Below are 21,313 nucleotides of genomic sequence, written 5' to 3' on the forward strand. Positions count from 1 at the left end.
GGAAAGAAACCACCAAAAGTAAAAATGCAGAGACAGAGAAGTACAACACAAAGACAGAAATCAGAACACAAACAGATGTCATTCGTTGATACGCATTTCTTTCAGGATAAAGTCGTCTCTCCGACACCCCTTTTCAAGAAGGGTCCCTTTATCATGGACCGTAGCCCGCGTACCACAGGTTGTCTTCACTACCATGAGTTAGACCAACCTTCATGTTCTTTCACTCAGCCCAGGAACTATTTACGGTAATAGTTCACAGGCGAAACCATTGTGTTCGTACCCTTATACACAAACATATCAATTCTTCCAACACAACATCACACATCCATCATTCAGAGTACGACTCATGGGTAGGTTTCTCATACACTCCTCCCTTTGTGTCTGATCTCATAAGAATTCCCAGAGTCAGGGGCCGTGTGGCACCTCGGACAAGCCATTTGGAAACCACCCGGTATTTACACTGAGATTAATTCTTGTTCTTGAGTTCAGAACACAAAAGAATTTGCATAACAGATAAAAACCTATAACTTACTGACATAACTACAGTTCGCCCATGAGGTGCTAAAGCACAGATCCCACTCCAGGTCCAGGTTGAGGAAGATTTTCCTGCTAACCCCCCGTACAATAAGTAGTGGAGTCCAAACTGCCTCAGCATCACAGGGAGGCCCATTCTAATGAAGACAATGTCCTCCACCCGTTTCCATAACATTGAGGGGCCACTCAATGGAAAGGAGCAGTCGGGCTGAAGCCACAGACGGTTGTCTCCATCCTGTAATTTTGCTCTTATCAAAGTTATTCTTTTATCCATATTCTTTCAATAGCATATTTAAAGGAAATCTACCATTTGTTTTTATGCATTATGAACCAAACATACTTTATAATCCATAACATATTATATAATCCAGGTGGGCTGTATATAATATAACTTGAGGGTAAAACATTATATCAATTTAGGAGAGGGCTGTATATAACATAAATATTGGAGGGGGCTACATATAATATTAATATATGAGGGTGTATTTAAAAGAGAATTTTGTTTTTCAATTTTTTGCCTCGTGCAGCTAATACTCTAGAATTGGCCCTGTGTCATCCAGCTCAGGTTGATTAGTCCTGTCTGGAGAGTTCAGGAAGCTCCGTGTAATGTGTTTATGCACCGCAGCCTGAAGCACCAAGCTTTCCCAAGGTCCTGAATTTTATAATTGTTTTATGCGCAAAACAACTGGGATCAGGGATTAAACAAGATATGATCCTGCATCAGTGTAGCTACAGCATCCTCAACCTATGTTTGATTCATAATGCATAACAACAAATGGTAGATTTCCTTTAAAGGAAACCTACCACTGGTAATGGTAGGTATTAGCTGTAAACACCGGGCACCAGCTCAGGGTGAGCTGGTGCCGGAGCTTACCTTTGCTAGTGTTTTAAACCGCTACATCGCGGTTTAAACACATTTTGATGAACAGACCCGAAGCGGCTTCGGCGCTGCGTGTCCCCGCCATGGGAAGTGCCGGAGGCGTCACACGCGCACGGCCGCGCAGTGCTGAAGCTACCTCGGGTCTGCTCATCAAAATGTGTTTAAACCGCGATGTAGCGGTTTAAAACACTAGCAAAGGTAAACTCCGGCACCAGCTCACCCTGAGCTGGTACCCGGTGTTTACAGCTAATACCTACCATTACCAGTGGTGGTAGGTTTCCTTTAACCTTGGATGTCAAGGTTTTAGTGTTCAGAGACATGTAGTTAACTGGTCATTTGCCTTATTTATAACATAAAAATATGCAGTTCTTATCACATATATGCTATCCCCACAATGTTCTCTAATGACATGTTTACCCCTGTATAGTATAACCTTTCTCTTATAGCATTCATGTAAATAGACATTGGCTCTGTAGAGAATGTCTTGTAAGAGGATACAGTCCTAATCCTGCCTATAGTATAACCCATAACCCAATATATATGGTAAAGAACATCTACCACCAAAATGAAAGACTATATGCAAATAAGCCTGAGGGGCTCCAGGCCCCATTAACACCTATGGGGTGCATACAGTCTTTCATCCTCGTGGTAGATGCCCTTTAATCCCATAAAAATTTATTTAAACAACTATGTAGCTATTTAAGAAGAGTTTTCACAATTCAACAAAGACATTTTATTAGCAAAAAAGGGAACCTGGGACAGGATAGATCACTTGTATCTTGAGATCCGTCTCGCTCCTGCTCAGTACCATGTGGGTCAGGGAAACAATGGACAGAAAATACCTACCTTTCTCCAGAATCCTGCAATAAATCTCAAACAACAGTAAAAGTTCAATTCAGCTGTAAAAATCAGTACAGAAACTTAGGCAATTTTTTATATTGCCGATTACAATATTATGTTAGTTTTATAAAATAGAAAACGTGTATATTTTGGAAAGAACCCACCAAAAGTAAAAATGCAGAGACATTAAAGTACAACACAAAGACAAAAATCACAACACAAACAGATGTCATTCGTTGATACGCATTTCTTTCAGGATAAAGTCGTCTCTCCGACACCCCTTTTCAAGAAGGGTCCCTTTATCATGGACCGTAGCCCGCGTACCACAGGTTGTCTTCACTACCATGAGTTAGACCAACCTTCATGTTCTTTCACTCAACCCAGGAACTATTTACGGTAATAGTTCAAAGGCGAAACCATTGTGTTCGTACCCTTATACACAAACATATCAATTCTTCCAACACAACATCACACATACATCATTCAGAGTACGACTCATGGGTAGGTTTCTCATACACTCCTCCCTTTGTGTCTGATCTCATAAGAATTCCCAGAGTCATGGGCCGTGTGGCACCTCGGACAAGCCATTTGGAAACCACCCGGTATTTACACTGAGATTAATTCTTGTTCTTGAGTTCAGAACACAAAAGAATTTGCATAACAGATAAAAACCTATAACTTACTGACATAACTACAGTTCGCCCATGAGGTGCTAAAGCACAGACTCCACTCCAGGTCCAGGTTGAGGAAGATTTTCCTTCTAACCCCCCGTACAATAAGTAGTGGAGTCCAAACTGCCTCAGCATCACAGGGAGGCCCATTCTAATGAAGACAATGTCCTCCACCCGTTTCCATGACATTGAGGGGCCACTCAATGGAAAGGAGCAGTCGAGCCGGAGCTGCAGACGGTTGTCTTCATCCTGTAATTTAGTCATTATAGCAATTCTTATATCCCCAATTTTTCAAGTAGAATATTTACCTTTAGACCGAAGTTGTTAGTATTCTAAAAACCTCTTTATCACCTGTAACTGTAAGCTAAGTCTTCTGATCTCATCTTCTTCAGCTGAACTACAGTACCGCGGCTCCTCTTCTCTCTTGTCTTCATGTATAACAGAGCAGGCAGAGATGTAACACTGCCACTTCATAGTGTGTGCGTTGTCAGAGCGCATGGATGCATCTCTGCCTGCTCTGTTATACATGAAGAGGATACAAAGCAAGGGGAAGAGGTGGGCACCGCATCAAAAAAGTGGTCATGCATCAACGGATAAACCTGTAACCACTAGGAGAACACGAGGATGCATAAAGCGACCAAGTAAAGATGTGCAACACCCCTGCCGATGCAAGGCAGAGGGGTTATTGCATATAAGCAAAACATCTTTATTTAATCAAATAAAACACTTAAAAGAGGCATAAGCCCGTATTCTTTCACCTCTGGACACCTAGGGGTACAAAGCAGGGTTCCTAGAGGTACTCACCTACACCCTGCCTGGATGAACATAAGCAATAAGTACACAATAAGAAATACAAACCAGCATCCATATCAAGAATATTTTAAAACCCCAAAACAAAAAGTCGAATAACTCAAATCTCAAGTCACCTATGTGACATACCCCTGAGTGACTCACCCGTGAGGACGAGGGACTGCTTTAGTCCATTTCAATATTGAGAAGGCGCTGCTGCAGGGCAATTCATTACTGGAGTTTGCTGCATGTGTCATTTAATCTCTGAGGGAGGCTGCTGCAGAGCATTTTAGTACCGGGGGAGGCTTCGGGCCATTATATTACTAAGGATAGGATGGAGGGCATTACATTATTGAGGGTAGGCTGCTGGACATTACATTACTGGGGAAGGCTGCTGGGCATTACATTACTGGAGCAGGCTGCTGGGCATTACATTACTAGAAGAGGCTGCTGGGCATTACATTACTGAGGGTAGGCTGCTGGGCATTACATTACTGAGGGTAGGCTGCTGGGCATTACATTACTGAGGGTAGGCTGCAGGGCATTACATTACTGAGGGTAGGCTGCAGGGCATTACATTACTGAGGGTAGGCTGCAGGGCATTACATTACTGGGGGAGGCTGCCGGACATTACATTTCTGGAGGAGGCTGCTGGGCATTACATTACTGGGGGAAGCTGCTGGGCATTATATTACTTGGGGAGGCTGCTGGGCATTACATTAATGGAGGAGGCTGCTGGGCATTACATTACTAGGGGAGACTATCAGGCATTACTACTGTAGAGTAGTTTACATGGCTACCTGCTCACAATGCAATAAACAGTAGGCTGCACTGTTCATAAATTTAGTTTTTAGCACCCCCTCAATTTCCTCAGAAAATGGTACAGCAAAAGAGATTTTGTATATAGACTAGGTTTTACACATATGTTACATAGTAACTTTCAATGCCATGTGCTCTGTGACTAGGCACTTGTCCCTAGGAGTGGCTAGCGACGCCCCCTTCACTACTATAGCCACTATAGCCACTTGCATACATATATAGTATAAAATACATACAGCATATCACCATATAGTGTAAAATACATACAGCGTGCTTGCATGTAGTATAAAATACATACTGCGTGCTGCCATGTAGTATAAAATACACACAGCGTGCCGCCATATAGTATAAAATACATACAGCATATCACCATATAGTATAAAATACATACCGCGTGCCGCCATATAGTATAAAATACATACAACATGCCTCAATACAGTATAAAATACATACAGTATGCCGCCATATAGTATAAAATACATAGAGCATATCACCATATAATATAAAATACATATAGCATATTAACATATAGTATAAGATACATGCAGCCTGCGGCCTTATAATATAAAGTACATACAGCATATCACCATATAGTATAAAATACATACAGCATGCTGCCATGTAGTATAAAATACATACAACATGCCACCATAAAGTATAAAATACATACAGCATGCCACCATATAGCATAAAATACATGCAGCATGCCACCATATAGTATAAAATACATACAGCGTGTGGCCATATAGTATAAAATACATACAGTATGCCGCCATATAGTATAAAATACATACAGTATGCCATCATATAGTATAAAATACATACAGTATGTCGCCATATAGTATAAAATACATACAGTATGCCACCATATAGTATAAAATACATACAGCGTGCCACCATATAGTATAAAATACATACAGCATGCCACCATATAGTATAAAATACATACAGTATGCCACCATATAGTATAAAATACATACAACGTGCCGCCATATAGTATAAAATACATACAGTGTGCAGCCATATAGTATAAAATACATACAGCATATCACTATATAGTATAAAATACATACAATATATCACCATATAGTATAAAATACATACATTATATCACCATGTATTATAAAATGCATACAGCATGCTGCCATATAGTATAAAATACATACAACATGCCGCCATATACTGTATTACTTATATGTAATTAAAGCAGTGCATCAATATCAATGCTGTCAAACGTTCGCCCCGCCATGGGGACACTGTGCCAAAAATACAGAGAGTAAAAAAAAATGTCCGGAATTAGATTTTTATTTCGGACCATGTCTTTAATTTTAATTGCCTGAATTTTGCCTGAATCTCCAGTTCTCTACCTCACAAAGTCTGGTAAAATTATTTCCTTTATTATGATAACAAAAGCAAAATCTGAAGTTACCTTCCACTTCAACCTCTTAAACTGACTAAAATCAGTGTAATCCTCAGCACTTTTCACCTCAATTATGCATGTGTTTGGAAGAAGGAATTCTAGAATGGAAATGTCATACCCTTCTTGAGGGGACTAATAGTTTATTGGGGTAAAACAGTGTGCCTTTAAGCATATAAAAAGTAAAGTATAAAAAAGAAAATAAAGTGAAATAAAAACATTATAGACTTTTTATATGAAATTCCTATCAATTTCTGGGCGAAAGAAGGTTACAGGAAGGTTATCCCACCATAGGTGACCCCGCTATGCCAGGCAGTGTCAGATAGGGATAGGCAGGCAGTGTACAAATAGTAAACCCATATTAGCCAGTAGATAGGTAGGTACTTGCACTTATCACCAGGTCTGAGCTTGCTTTCAAACTGTTGGTATGTGACACGGGTGTAGAAGGTCCCTCTCTGAGCACTGTACGGGGTCACACTCATGGATGAGGTCTTGTTTGTGCTTTCCTGGACTCGTCCTCTTCAATCTCTAAGAATCCAGAACTCAGATTTAGAACTTTCCAGGCTCTGGACAAAGTGTGATGTCATAGAATCTTATGTGATGTCATAGAATCTTATGTGATGTGTATAATGTCATGTGATGTGTATAATGTCATGTGATGTGTATAATGTCATGAATATCATTATGGCTGCTACTGCTGTAGTTTAGTACCACAAATAAGAGGAAACAAATAACCAAAATGTAGAAAGCATAAAATAACACTTTATTAGATCAACTAAAACAAATCCATTTACAAAGACAACATACACAGAAAGGTCCATTAATGGTCAAATAAGTAAATATACATAACACATAGATCCCAGCAGCTTGTATAGAGGTATAGAAGGTCTAGTCCTCAGAGCAAGTCAAGGGATTTGCTGACAAACAAGTATTGCACATTACCCAGAGGAATAACAGAGGACAGGTGGACACCACACGACACGTGCTTCTCCTTACTTCGTCAGGCCCCTGACCCCTGTATATTCCTGTGTATGTGTCCCTTGTCCTCTGTTATTCCTCTGGGTAATGTGCAATACTTGTTTGTAAGCAAATCCCTTGGCCTCGAGGACTAGACCTTCTATACCTCTATACAGGCTGCTTTGATCTATGACAGTGGTGGCGAACCTATGGCACAGGTGCCATAGGTGACACTCAGAGCCCTCTCTATGGGCACCCGCACCATCACCCCAGTGTAGAGTTCACCAGACAGGACTCAAGGCCTCTTGCAGTCCCAGGCAGCCCAGGACCCTAGAAGGAAACTACAATAATAATCCAAACTACTTCTGCTTCTTTCTACTGTGTTGGTGTCCTCAGGTGCCTATACAATTTAAACCTGTGACAGAGCAGGGAGTAATAAGTTAATACTGCTTAAATTGTCGCATTGGCACATGCAGGTATTGGTTGTAGTTTGGGCACTTGGTGTCTAAAAGGTTTGCCATCACTGATCTATGAGATGCTATCCTGGAGTATCTCAGTGTGCACAACCTTATAACCCAGCGTCAGCATGGGTTTATGAGAGATCGGTCCTGTCAGACTAATCTGATTGGTTTCTACGAGGAGGTAAGTTCAAGACTGGATCTGGGGAACGCTGCGGATGTTGTATATCTGGATTTTTCAAAGGCATTTGACACCGTGCCACATAAAAGGTTGGTATATAAAATGAGACTGCTGGGAATAGGAGAAAATCTGTGTATTTGGGTAAGTAATTGGCTTAGTGATAGAAAACAGAGGGCTCATTCTCAGATTGGGTTGACGTTACCAGTGTAGTGCCACAGGGGTGAGTATTGGGGCCACTTCTTTTTAATATTTTTATTAATGACCTTGTAGTGGGTTTACACAGTCAAGTTTCAATATTTGCAGATGATACTAAGCTGTGTAAAGTAATAAATACTGAGGTCGATAGTTAAGCATTACAGAGGGATTTGTGGAAGCTTGAGGAGTGGGCAGAGAAATGGTTGATGAGGTTTAATGTAGATAAATGTAAAGTTATGCACTTGGGCCATGGAAACAAAAAGTATAATTATGTTCTAAACAGTCAATTCATGGTAAAACTGGAGCTGAAAAGGACTTGGGGGTATTGGTGGACGGTAAACTTAATTTCAGTGACCAGAGCCAGGTGGCTCTGCTAAAGCAAATAAAATTATGGGATGTATCAAGAGAGGAATAGATTCTCATGATAAAGACATAGTTTTGCCCTTATACAAATCCCTGGTCAGACCACACATGGAATATTGGGGCAGATTTACTTACCCGGTCCATTCGCGATCCAGTGGCGCGTTCTCTGCGCTGGATTCAGGTCCGGCCGGGATTTATTAAAGTAGTTCCTCCACCGTCCACCAGGTGGCGCTTCTGCGCTGAAAAGCATCGGAACGCACTGGAGTTCACCGGCTCGGGCTGAGTGAAGGTAAGTGCAAGCTCTGCGACAGATTTTTTGTTTTAAATGCGGCGGTTTTTTACCGAATCCGTCGGGTTTTCGTTCGGCCACGCCCCCCGATTTCCGTCGCGTGCATGCCAGCGCCGATGCGCCACAATCGGATCGCGTGCGCCAAAATCCCGGGGGAATTCGGCGCAAATCGGAAATATTCGGGTAACACGTCGGGAAAACGCGAATCGGGACTTTAGTAAATGACCCCCATTGTGTACAGTTTTGGGCACCAGTGTATAAATAGGATATAGTAGAGCTGGAACGGGTGCAGAGGAGAGCAACCAGGATTATTAGGGGAATGGGGGGATTAGAATACAATGACAGATTACAAAATTTGGGATTATTCAGTTTAGAAAAAAGACGACTGAGGGGAGACCTCATTACAATGTACAAATACCTGAACGGGCAGTACAAGGATCTCTCCAAAGATCTTTTTATACCTAGGCCTGTGACCAGGACAAGGGGGCATCCTCTACGCCTAGAGGAGAGGCGATTCTACCATCACCATAGACAAAGGTTCTTTACTGTAAGAGCAGTGAGACTATGGAACTCTCTGCCGCAGGAGGTTGTTATGGCGGACTCTATGTACGTGTTCAAGAGAGACCTGGATGACTTTCTGGAGAGAAAAAATATCATGGGTTATGGGGATAAAACATTTATTTAATTTTTAAAGGTTGGACTTGATGGACTTGCGTCTTTTTCCAGCCTTATACTATGATACTATGATCTATGTATTATGTATATTTAGCTATGCTGACCATTGGTGGACCTTTTCTGTGTATGTTGTCTATTTAAATGGATTTGTTTTAATTGTCCTAATAAAGTGTTATTTTATGCTTTCTACATTTTGGTTTTTGTTTCCTCCTTTTTGTGGTGTTATTTGATTTTGGAACAATCCCTTTGCTCTGATGGGGATACATTGTGCCCATGCTCCCTATTACTTGTATCAGTGCTGTAGTATAGTCTAACATTAACAATGATTGGCCCCATCACTTATCACTTACCCACAGGATACAGGATAGGTGATAAATGTATAATATCAGGGAGACCCACTACTGGGACATCACCAATTATGAGAATAGGAGTTGTCAGGTCCACTGACCATTCCAACTCATAGTTTACAAAACAAAGCAAAGATAAAAACATTTTTCAATAAACATTTGCATATTGGAAGATTGTAAAAATATAAAAATTAATGAAATGTGCATGTTAGATAATGATGCATTTATAACGAGCCTTAACATGTAAATAACAGGTCACCTTACAGTACAGTGAGTTATACAGTGAACACCATGATAACAATAGCAAAAACAAATTCTATTCACCCACAGAAACAGTAAACTAAAAAAGCTATTTAATAGGTCTTTATTAGAGATGAGCGAGTATACTTGTCCGAGTATCTTGCTGGCTCAAGATCGAGCATTTACTGTATACTGTATATACTCGAGTATAAGCCGACCCGAGTATAAGCCGAGACCACCAGGTTTACCTCCAAAAACTTGGAAAACCTATTGACTCGAGTATAAGCTGAGGGTGGGAAATGCGTTAATCACAGACCCCCCCCCCCCAGTATATTGCAAGCCTGCCCCCAGTAGTATACAGCCAGCCCAGCCTGCCCCCAGTAGTATACAGCCAGCCCATTCTGCCCCCTTAAGTATACAGCCAGCCCATTCTGCCCCCAGTATATACAGCCAGCCCAGCCTGCCCTCCTTAAGTATACAGCCAGCCCAGCCTGCCCCCTTATGTATACAGCCAGCCCAGCCTGGCCTCCTTAAGTATACAGCCAACCCAGCCTGCCCCCTTATGTATACAGCCAGCCCAGCCTGCCCCTTAAGTATACAGCCAGCCCAGCCTGCCCCCTTATGTATCAGCCAGCCCAGCCTGCCCCCTTATGTATACAGCCAGCCCAGCCTGCCCCCTTTAGTATACAGCCAGCCCAGCCTGCCCCCTTATGTATACAGTCAGCCCAGCCTGCCCCCTTATGTATACAGCCAGCCCAGCCTGCCCCCTTATGTATACAGCCAGCCCAGCAGTAAAAAGAAAACAAAAAAAAAACTTATATACTCAACCTCCGGTGGCCCCAATGTCCGCGCGGGTCCTCTTCTATCTTCTTCTGTCTTTTGTCAGGCGCCACCATGTCCTTCTCCCGGCCGCCGCATAGTATGACGTCAGCAGCGGCCGCGTCATACTGTGCACCTGCCGCCCGGGAAATACATGGCGGCGTCCTGCGGAAGACAGAAGAAGATAGAAGTCAGAAGAGTACCCGCATGGACATCGGGGAAGCAGCGTGGACATCGGGAGAGCAGCACTGTGTATCGGGGCCACTGGAGGGTGAGTATATAATTAAAATTTTTTTTTTTAAGTGCTGGGCTCGCTATTGACTTGTGTATAAGCCGAGTTGAGGATTTTCAGCACATTTTTTGTGCTGAAAAACTCGGCTTATACTAAAGTATATATGGTACTTAATGAAACACAGTGAAGAATACAATTAAAACAGTGAACACAGGATCATTTAAGTGAAGAACACAGTGAAGAACACATTGCAGATGTTTCCATACATCTGCTAACTTATCCGAAGACACGCGTGCCGAACGATGTTCTTCACAATAGTATGTGAAGAACAATATGTGTGAAGAACACATTGCAGATGTATGGAAACAGCTGCAATGTGTTCTTCACACATATTGTTCTTCACATACCCGAGTAACGAGCACTCAAGCATTTTAGTGCTCGCTCATCTCTAGTCTTTATTTTTCCCAAATACGGGACCATTCATAAATCAGTCCTGTTAAAAACAATCTCCCATACAGCTTTAGGCCTCATCCACACAACCATATATGGGGGGCAGTGAGCGAGGTGACATAGAGATCTGTTGTGCAAGGTCACGGTGCAGTGAGCACACCGTGTCCCACCGAACTGTGACTGAGCCCGGAGGCCGCGACACAAAAGGTAAGGCAGGTCCAATTTTTGCCTGGATTACGGAGCGGCCACCCAGCTCCTATGGCGCTAACCCCTTATATCACTACATGACAGAAACGGAAACGATTCATGTGCACCTAGTCCTAGAGAATGAAGAGGGAAGGTGACTTCACATACCCATATCTAGGGCTCTATAGCATTGATTTTCAACCTGTGTGCCGCGACACATGGTTGAGTGTGCCGCGGGGAAAGTTCCCCGAACCATGGTGCCCCTGTGTAGTGCTGCTGCCGCGCCCCCGTGTTTCTGCCCCATACTTACCTACAAGCCCCGCGTCGGCGATCCGCCCATCTTCTGTAGCTCCTGCACCGCGCGGCCCATGTCACGTGACTGACGCGACCTGACGTCAGGTCGCGTAAGTCACGTGACCAGAGGCGCGCGGTGCAGGAGCTACAGAAGATGGGCGGATCGCCATTAGGAGTGAAGGTACGCGGAAGAAGACATCAAGGGTAAGTATATAAGGTTATTATTTGTATAGGGAAGGAAGCTAGGGTCTTTTTTTTATTAGTAAAGGGAGGCTGGGGCTTTTTATTAGTCAAGGGGGGCCTCTAGGGCCTTTTTATTAGTAAAGGGGGGGCTCTAGGGCCTTTTAATTAGTATAGGGAGTCCTCTAGGGCCTTTTAATTAGTAAAGGGAGGCCGCTAGGGCCTTTTAATTAGTAAAGGGGGGCCTCTAGGGCCTTTTAATTAGTAAAGGGAGGCCGCTAGGGCCTTTTAATTAGTAAAGGGGGGTTTCTAGGGCCTTTTAATTAGTAAAGGGAGGCCGCTAGGGCCTTTTAATTAGTAAAGGGTGGCTGTTAGGGCCTTTTAATTAGTAAAGGGAGGCCTCTAGGGCCTTTTAATTAGTAAAGGGAGGCCTCTAGGGCCTTTTAATTAGTAAAGGGAGGCCGCTAGGGTCTTTTAATTAGTAAAGGGAGGCCGCTAGGGCCTTTTAATTAGTAAAGGGGGGCCTCTAGGGCCTTTTAATTAGTAAAGGGAGGCCGCTAGGGGCTCTTAATTAGTAAAGGGGGGCCTCCAGGGCCTTTTAATTAGTAAAGGGAAGCCTCTAGGGCAGTGGTCCCCAACCTTTTTTGCCCAAGGACCGGCTGTAAACATACATTTTCTCCAGGGACCGGTGGGGTGGGGGAGTCTGGTGTCAGTTTCATAGCCATAAATGTATGTTTGCATGCCCCACCATAAATCCCTGTGTACCTAGCTTATATTGTCCCTTTCTTGAAGAAGCACCCCCCACTTATATTGTCCTCTTTGCTGTAGCATGGCCCCTCCAAAGTGAACCTCAGCTTAGTAATATACTGTATTCCATATACAGCCCCCCAGCGGTCCCTGGAGAAAATGTATGTTTACAGCCGGTCCCTGGGCAAAATAAGGGGGACCACTGATATACTGTACTCCATATACAGCCCCTCAGCTTAGTAATATACTGTATTCCATATACAGCCCTCCAGCTTAGTAATATACTGTACCCCATATACAGCCCCCCCAGCTTAGTAATATACTGTATCCCATATACAGCCCCCCCAGCTTAGTAATATACTGTATCCCATATACATCCCCCCAGCTTAGTAATATACTGTATCCTATATACAGCCCCCCCAGCTTAGTAATATACTGTATCCCATATACAGCCCTCCAGCTTAGTAAAATAATGTACCTCATATACAGCCACCCCAACTTAGTAATATACTGTATCCTATATACAGCCCTCCAGCTTAGAAATATACCATATCCCATATAAAGCCTCCAGCTTAGTAATATACTGTATCCCATATACAGCCCCCTCCCAGCTTAGTAATATACTGTATCCCATATACAGCCCCCTCCCAGCTTAGTAATGTACTAGAATCTGGCCCCATATAAATATATACAGCCCCCTGAGTATAAAACGATTGTGGCCCCATATTACATATACAGCCCCCCCCCCCAGTATAAAACTATTCTGGCCCCATATAGTATATACAGACCCCCCCCCAGTTTAAAACGATTCTGACCTCATATAATATATACAGCCCCCCAGTATAAAACGATTCTGGCCCCATATAATATATACAGCTCCCCTCCCAGTATACAATGATTCTGGCCCCAAATAATATATACAGCCCCCCCGTTCCCAATATACGATTCTGGCCCCATATAAATATATACATATATATATATATATATATATATCCCAAGAAGAAAAAACGATGTCCGCGCTTCGGGGATATCCAAGTAAAAAACTATTCTTTATTTTCACATTCTTGTAAAATCCATATTAGGCAAACATGTACAAGTGTGGTGGCCCAGGTAAGAAACCAACGCGTTTCGCCCTCTCTCAGGGCTTAATCATGGTTACACTCACTCATAAATCGTAATGCAATTTAAAGATCCCGCTGCGGTGATGGCGTGTGACGTACCGGTCACGTGACAAAGATCACGTGATCGGGCTGAGACGCGTCCAACAGACCACAGAAGGATAATGATGTGCGTTAAAAAACGCAAACGTTGTTTTATCATTTAGAGTTTTTTAACGCACATCATTATCCTTCTGTGGTCTGTTGGACGCGTCTCAGCCCGATCACGTGATCTTTGTCACGTGACCGGTACGTCACACGCCATCACCGCAGCGGGATCTTTAAATTGCATTACGATTTATGAGTGAGTGTAACCATGATTAAGCCCTGAGAGAGGGCGAAACGCGTTGGTTTCTTACCTGGGCCACCACACTTGTACATGTTTGCCTAATATGGATTTTACAAGAATGTGAAAATAAAGAATAGTTTTTTACTTGGATATCCCCGAAGCGCGGACATCGTTTTTTCTTCTTGGAACATGTGCCTGCAGTCCGTGGGGCTTTCTTGATGCTTCTTGCGCTGGAAATCAGTTAAATTGGGAGGTGAGCAGTAACTTTTTTGCTACTTTTATATATATATATATATATATGCTCCTCACCCCTACCTAGTTTTATCAGTATTTGCCCCTATTAGTCAAATTTATAAGTCAAAATTAAAACTTATACTCACCGCACGGCAGGGTGTTCCTATGGCACGCTGCTCCGCTCAGTGACATAGGCGGCGTGATGTCATCATCCGCCGCCTGTGTCCCTGCATAGTACGGAGCGACACCAGCAGCGAAATAGGCACTGCGCCGCTCCGCATATAAAGCGCACCCGTGACAGGTGCGATTTATTTATCAGGTGGGCGATTCGGGCGCCAACTGGACCCTGAATCGTCCACGTTAGAGCAGCAAATTTCACCGCTCTATAAAGGGCTCTGCATTTTGCCGCCTGAGGCGAGATTTTCATCTCGCCTCATGTCAGATGCAACCCTGGGTCATATATAGTCAGATGTACAGTATGAGTAACAGAGATCAGCAAATCATTTCATTAGGCAGTCCATGGACTTGTAAATAACAAGTAGAGATAAGCGGCTCTGAACTTCAAGTTTTGGTCCAGGGTTCAGGTTCATCCTGCAGTATTGCTAGTAGCTAGGGGCGTGAATTATCTAGATTGGCTGTACAGCTGCTAATCCAGATATATATGTTAGGGCCACGCGGGACACATCCGAACCCTGGACCCCAACTTAAGGTTTGAGGCTGCTCATCTCTAATAACAAGCCTTAAAATGTAAATAACATGTCCTCTCACATTACAGTGATCCAGTTATCACCATAGAAATACATTTAAGAAACACCCTCCGCCAGTCTGCCACCTTCACCAAGTATTATAATTTCCTCACAAAATTACTCAAAAGTGAGAAGATATCTAATAACAGGGAGTGAGATAGATCTGGAGCAGTATAAGATTCAGTCTAGTCCAACTGTACACTGTCTATGGCTGCATTCACATGGATGTATGCTCACCATGCTCTGTCTTTTCCCCGTGTATGGAATGGTGCAGTGCCTATTGTAAAAGTATATACAGGACCTTTGGAAGGATTTCCTGAGAGAAGTAGGGGACGTTGGGATAAGGATATAGGACCTATAGAGGAAGATCCGTGTAAAGAAATATTAGAAAGAGTATGCTCCCTCTCTCCTGGTGATGCTCACAACTATACCTGCTCCACAGAGTCTAAAGGACCCCCAAATTTTTGTTTGATGTAATAGCTAGGTCTGATGCCCACTGCCCACGTTGTCATGCTGAGATGGCAGATTTGCTCCACATGATCCAGTACTGCCCAAATTTAGAGGGTTTCTGGAAGGCGTTATTATAAATAAAGTATCCTCAGTACAGATTGTGCTTCTCCCTTTGTTTGTGAGTTGGGATATGTAGAGGACCTAATAATCACGGAGACAGGGAAACAGCAATGGTCCGTTTAAAATATATGGCACGTAAATTAATTGCCCAACACTGGTTGAACCTGGTCTGTCCAACCGCTTCAGAATTTCTTGATATTCAAAAACATGGGGCCTTGAAGAAATTTGAGAAATTTTGGTTGCCATGGATGAACTCTGGCTTAGCTTCTAGTCAGATAACCCGCTACTGACTTGGTCTCATGTGATTTTACATATTATGATTTACATAGGATGCCTGGGCCGGCCTCTGTTGTATCGTGGGGTCCTCTACAACGTTGGCATTTTAATCCTGGGTGTGCATATTAAGAATTTTGTGAGCCCATGGACCTGATCTTTATTGATCTAGAATGAGGAACACTGTGACAATGGACATATTGATCATTTTTGGGTGTGATCTCTGTTGGGCTCGGGGTTCTTGTGTTTAAGAATATTTGTTTAGTCTATAAAAAATGAAAAAATCTCAATAAATATATGCTAATCAGACAGAATGGTACGGCGCAACACGGCCGTTGTTGGGACATTTATCCGGTCGTGTGGCACTGTACTATTCTGACTGGATGGCATGATATTGCAGAATTCCATATAAAACAACCATGGGCCCTTCAATGATAAGAGAGCCCCTCTTATACAACCTAACCATAAAAAAATGCAGACCACATCCTTTGCTGGGTGAAAAATGGTCACAGATTTATTTCTACATTTTAACAATTCAAAACGCTTAAGGCACTTGATTTTTTCAGGTTCATCTTGCTCGGCCCCTGTATGCTGGACTCCCATGTTGCAAGTCGGACAGCCGAGTCTTCTCTTCCACATTTTAACTTTCCGCAAGCTGTGAACTTTCCGCACCGCTCTGGTGCCGCTATCAGCAAGAGGCTAAGCATGGAAGGATCCAGCCTTATAAAGGCCTGCGCCTAAATAGGAGGGGGGGACATAATGAGATAGACAAGGAGGCGGGGTAAGTGACCCAGCACAAACACCCACCACCTTTTTTTATTAAAGTGCCAGTAGCCCCAAAAATCCCATAACTATAATTCCCTAAAAACCTTTATATGTAAAAAAGATAACCTGGGACAGGATAGATCACTTGTATCTTGAGATCCGTCTCTTGATGATTGGTCTCGCTCCTGCTCAGAACCATGTGGGTCAGGGACACAATGGACAGCAAATATCTACCTTTCTCCAGAATCCTGCAATAAACCTCATACAGCAATAAAAGTTTCCTTTAGCTGTAAAAAATCAGTACAGAAATTTAGACAATTTTTTCTTTTCACAATTACAATGTCAGTTTAGTGTAAAAAAATTAAAATATTTATATCCTTTGGAAAAAAACATCAAAAGTAAAAATGCAGAGACAGAGAAGTACAACACAAAGACAAAACTCAGAACACAAACAGATGTCATCCGTTGATACGCATTTCTTTCAGGATAAAGTCGTCTCTCCGACACCCCTTTTCAAGAAGGGTCCCTTTATCATGGACCGTAGCCCGCGTACCACAGGTTGTCTTCACTACCATGAGTTAGACCAACCTTCATGTTCTTTCACTCAACCCAGGAACTATTTACGGTAATAGTTCACAGGCGAAACCATTGTGTTCGTACCCTTATACACAAGCATATCAATTCTTCCAACACAACATCACACATCCATCATTCAGAGTACGACTCATGGGTAGGTTTCTCATACACTCCTCCCTTTGTGTCTGATCCCATAAGAATTCCCAGAGTCAGGGGCCGTGTGGCACCTCGGACAAGCCATTGGGAAACCACCCGGTATTTACACTGAGATTAATTCTTGTTCTTGAGATCAGAACACAAAAGGATTTGCATAACAGATAAAAACCTATAACTTACTGACATAACTACAGTTCGCCCATGAGGTGCTAAAGCACAGATCCCACTCCAGGTCCAGGTTGAGGAAGATTTTCCTGCTAACCCCCCGTACAGTAAGTAGTGGAGTCCAAACTGCCTCAGCATCACAGGGAGGCCCATTCTAACGAAGACAATGTCCTCCACCCGTTTCCATAACATTGAGGGGCCACTCAAAGGAAAGGAGCAGTCGGGCTAAAGCCACAGACGGTTGTCTCCATCCTGTAATTTTGCTCTTATCATAGTTATTCTTTTATCCCCATGTTTTCAAAAGCATATTTAAATAAAATCTGCCCATTGTTTTTATGCTTTATGAACCAAACATACCTTTAGAATGCTGTAGCTACACTGATGCAGAAACATATCTTGTTTAGTCCCTGAATTGAGTGGTTTTGCTTAAAAAACAATTATAAGATTATGATAAAGAGGCTCTGTGGCTCCTGTGGCTGCTCCAGTGCTTTCCTCTTACTCTAATTAAGCACTGCTTCAGAGAACACTGTAATCACTGTGTTACAGGCAGAAGTAATCAATCGCTGCACCAACCCCCAGCTGCTGTGTATGAGCACAGCCTGCGTCTGCCATGATTTTCATCTCGCCTGAGGTGGCAGATATCTGAACCCTAAAGGAAGGCAAAATATGGGGCCGTAATGTAAACGATTCAGGGGGGTCATTGCCATCTGAAATTGCCCACATAAAATTCAATCGCTCATATATCTTTAAGACACAGACGCGATGTGCAGAGCGGCACAGATCCTTCTGTCTATAGAAGAGTCCAGAAGAGGATGCAGCTGGCGGGCGGAGGGCATGACTAGGGTCGAGGCAGTGGCGTAAGTTGAAGCTGATGGGCCCCAGTGCAATGTCTGTGCCAGGCCCCCAACTATAATGTATAGCTTATAGTACTAGACTTCTCATATAGGAAAGTGACACTATAAGAGCCCCCTAAGCCTCTTGGGCCCGGATGCGACCACACTATCTGCACCCCCTCAAGTTACGCCCCTGGGTCGAGGTGTGTAATTACTTTATTATTATTTTTAAAAGGAGGCTGCATTTAATACATAAAAGGGGCTATATATAATAGAAAAGGTGGGGTGTATATAATAAAAAATGGGGCTGTATGTAAAGGAAAGGGGGCTGTTTGTAATAGATAAAGGTGGCTCTATAAAAGAAAAGGGGGCTGTACATAATATAAAAAGGGGGGCTGTATATAATAAACGGGGCTGCATATAATAGAAAAGGGGGGCTGTATATAATAAAAAAGGGGGCTACATATAATATAAGGGGGCTACATATTTAATAAAGAGGGGCTTTATATCATAATATGGGTGCAGCATATTATAGAATAAGGGGGCTACACATAGAATAAGGGGGGTCTGTATATAATATAGTAATGGGGGCTGTATATAATATAAGGGGCTGAATATTATATAATAATGGGGTGGATATCATATAATAAGGGGGCTACATATTATGGAAGGATGTTGTATAGTATGGAATATGGGGGCTGCATACTTTATAATAAGGAGGGCTGTATATAATATAAAGGGGCCTGCATATTATATAATAAAGGGGGCGGTATATTATATACTATGGGAGGTGAGCTGGACATTATATAACCTGGCTTTTAACCATAATTTAACTACATATTATATAATCCAGGTGGGCTGTATATAATATAACTTGAGGGTAAAGCATTATACCAATATGGGAGGGGCTGTATATAATATAAATATAGGAGGGGGCTGTATTTAAAAGAGAAGGTTGTTTTTCAATTTTTTCACCTCAGGCAGCAAATACCCCAGAATTGACCCTGTGTATGTGTCATCCAGCTCAGGTTGATTAGTCCTGTCTGGACAGTTCAGGAAGCTCCGTGTAATGTGTTTATGCACCGCATTCAGCAGCACCCAGCTTTCCCAAGGTCCGGAATTTTATAATAGTTTTTTGAGCAAACCACTGGGATGAGGGATTAAACAAGATATGTTCTTGCATCAGTGTAGCTACAGCATCCTCAAGGTATGTTTGGTTCGCAATACATAAAAACAAATGGTAAAATTCCTTTAAGGCTACATTCACAGCACCGTTGGGGGTGTATATACGTTCGCAAGCTTGTCGTATATACATCCCCTATAGGTGCGGCACTGTACCGATTCGTAACCGGGGATCCCCATATTACAGCGCCATGCGCAGTGTATCTCTGTGGAAGGGGGGAGGAGCAGCGCTTGCCACCTCCTCTCCCATGCGCTAACGTGTGCCTGCTCTGCTACAGCATGGTGGGCACACGTTAGTTTGAATGTAGCCTAACCTTGGATGTCAAGGTATTAGCGTTCCAAAACATTTAGTAAACTGGTATGCAGTTCTTATCACATATGTGCTATCTTCACATTGTTCTCTAGTGACATACCCCTGTATAGTGTAACCTTACTCTTGTGGCATTCTTATAAATAGACATTGGCTCTGTAGAGAATGTCTTGTAAGACGACACAGTCCTAATCCCGCTATTAGCATAAACCATAACCCAATATATATGTTAAAGGACAGCAACCAACAAAAATGAAAGACTGTATTCAAATGAGCCTGAGGGCTCCAGGCCCCATTAACACCTACGGAGCCTGTAGCCTTTCAGGCTCATTTGCATACAGTACTTAAGCCTTGCAGATGTCCTTTAATCCCATGAAAATTTGTTTAGCTACTTAACAATAGTTTTCACAATTCAAAAAAGACATTTTATAAGCAAAAAAAGGAAACCGGGACAGGATAGATCACTTGTATCTTGAGATCCATCTCTTGATGATGCGTCTCGCTCCTGCTCAGTACCTTGTGGGGCAGGGAATCAATGGACAGAAAATTTCTACCTTTCTCCAGAATCCTGCAATAAACCTCAAACAACAGTAAAAGTTTAATTCAGCTGTAAAAATCTGTACAGAAACTTAGGATATTTTTTTATTTTCAGTAACAATATTAGGTTAGTGTTACAAAATAGAAAACCTTTATACATTGGGAACAAACCATCAAAAATGCAGAGACATAGAAGTACAACACAAAGACAAAAATCAGAACACAAACAGATGTCATTCGTTGATACGCATTTCTTTCAGGATAAAGTCGTCTCTCCGACACCCCTTTTCAAGAAGGGTCCCTTTATCATGGACCGTAGCCCGCGTACCACAGGTTGTCTTCACTACCATGAGTTAGACCAACCTTCATGTTCTTTCATTCAACCCAGGAACCATTTACGGTAATAGTTCACAGGCGAAACCATTGTGTTCGTACCCTTATACACAAACATATCAATTCTTCCAACACAACATCACACATACATCATTCAGAGTACGACTCATGGGTAGGTTTCTCATACACTCCTCCCTCTGTGTCTGATCTCATAAGAATTCCCAGAGTCATGGGCCGTGTGGCACCTCGGACAAGCCGTTTGGAAACCACCCGGTATTTACACTGAGATTAATTCTTGTTCTTGAGATCAGAACACAAAAGAATTTGCATAACAGATAAAAACACAACTTACTGACATAACTACAGTTCGCCCATGAGGTGCTAAAGCACAGATTCCACTCCAGGTCCAGGTTGAGGAAGATTTTCCTGCTAACCCCCTGTACAATAAGTAGTGGAGTCCAAACTGCCTCAGCATCACAGGGAGGCCCATTCTAATGAAGACAATGTCCTCCACCCGTTTCCATAACATTGAGGGGCCACTCAATGGAAAGGAGCAGTCGAGCCGAAGCTGCAGACGGTTGTCTTCATCCTGTAATTTTGCACTTATCATAGTTATTATTTTAG

General features: G+C 42.7%; 2 long non-coding RNA genes across 3 annotated transcripts in view; one reads left to right on the top strand and one right to left on the bottom strand.

Moving 5' to 3' along the window:
* Window positions 1-21,313, top strand: part of LOC140117699 (uncharacterized) — a 154,183-nt gene that overhangs the window by 125,417 nt on the left and 7,453 nt on the right. The gene's annotated exons all lie outside the window — the stretch shown is intronic.
* Window positions 1-21,313, bottom strand: part of LOC140117697 (uncharacterized) — a 33,619-nt gene that overhangs the window by 7,618 nt on the left and 4,688 nt on the right. The window lies entirely within an intron of this gene.

Source organism: Engystomops pustulosus, chromosome 2, assembly GCF_040894005.1.
Source record: "Engystomops pustulosus chromosome 2, aEngPut4.maternal, whole genome shotgun sequence".
NCBI lineage: Eukaryota > Metazoa > Chordata > Amphibia > Anura > Leptodactylidae > Engystomops > Engystomops pustulosus.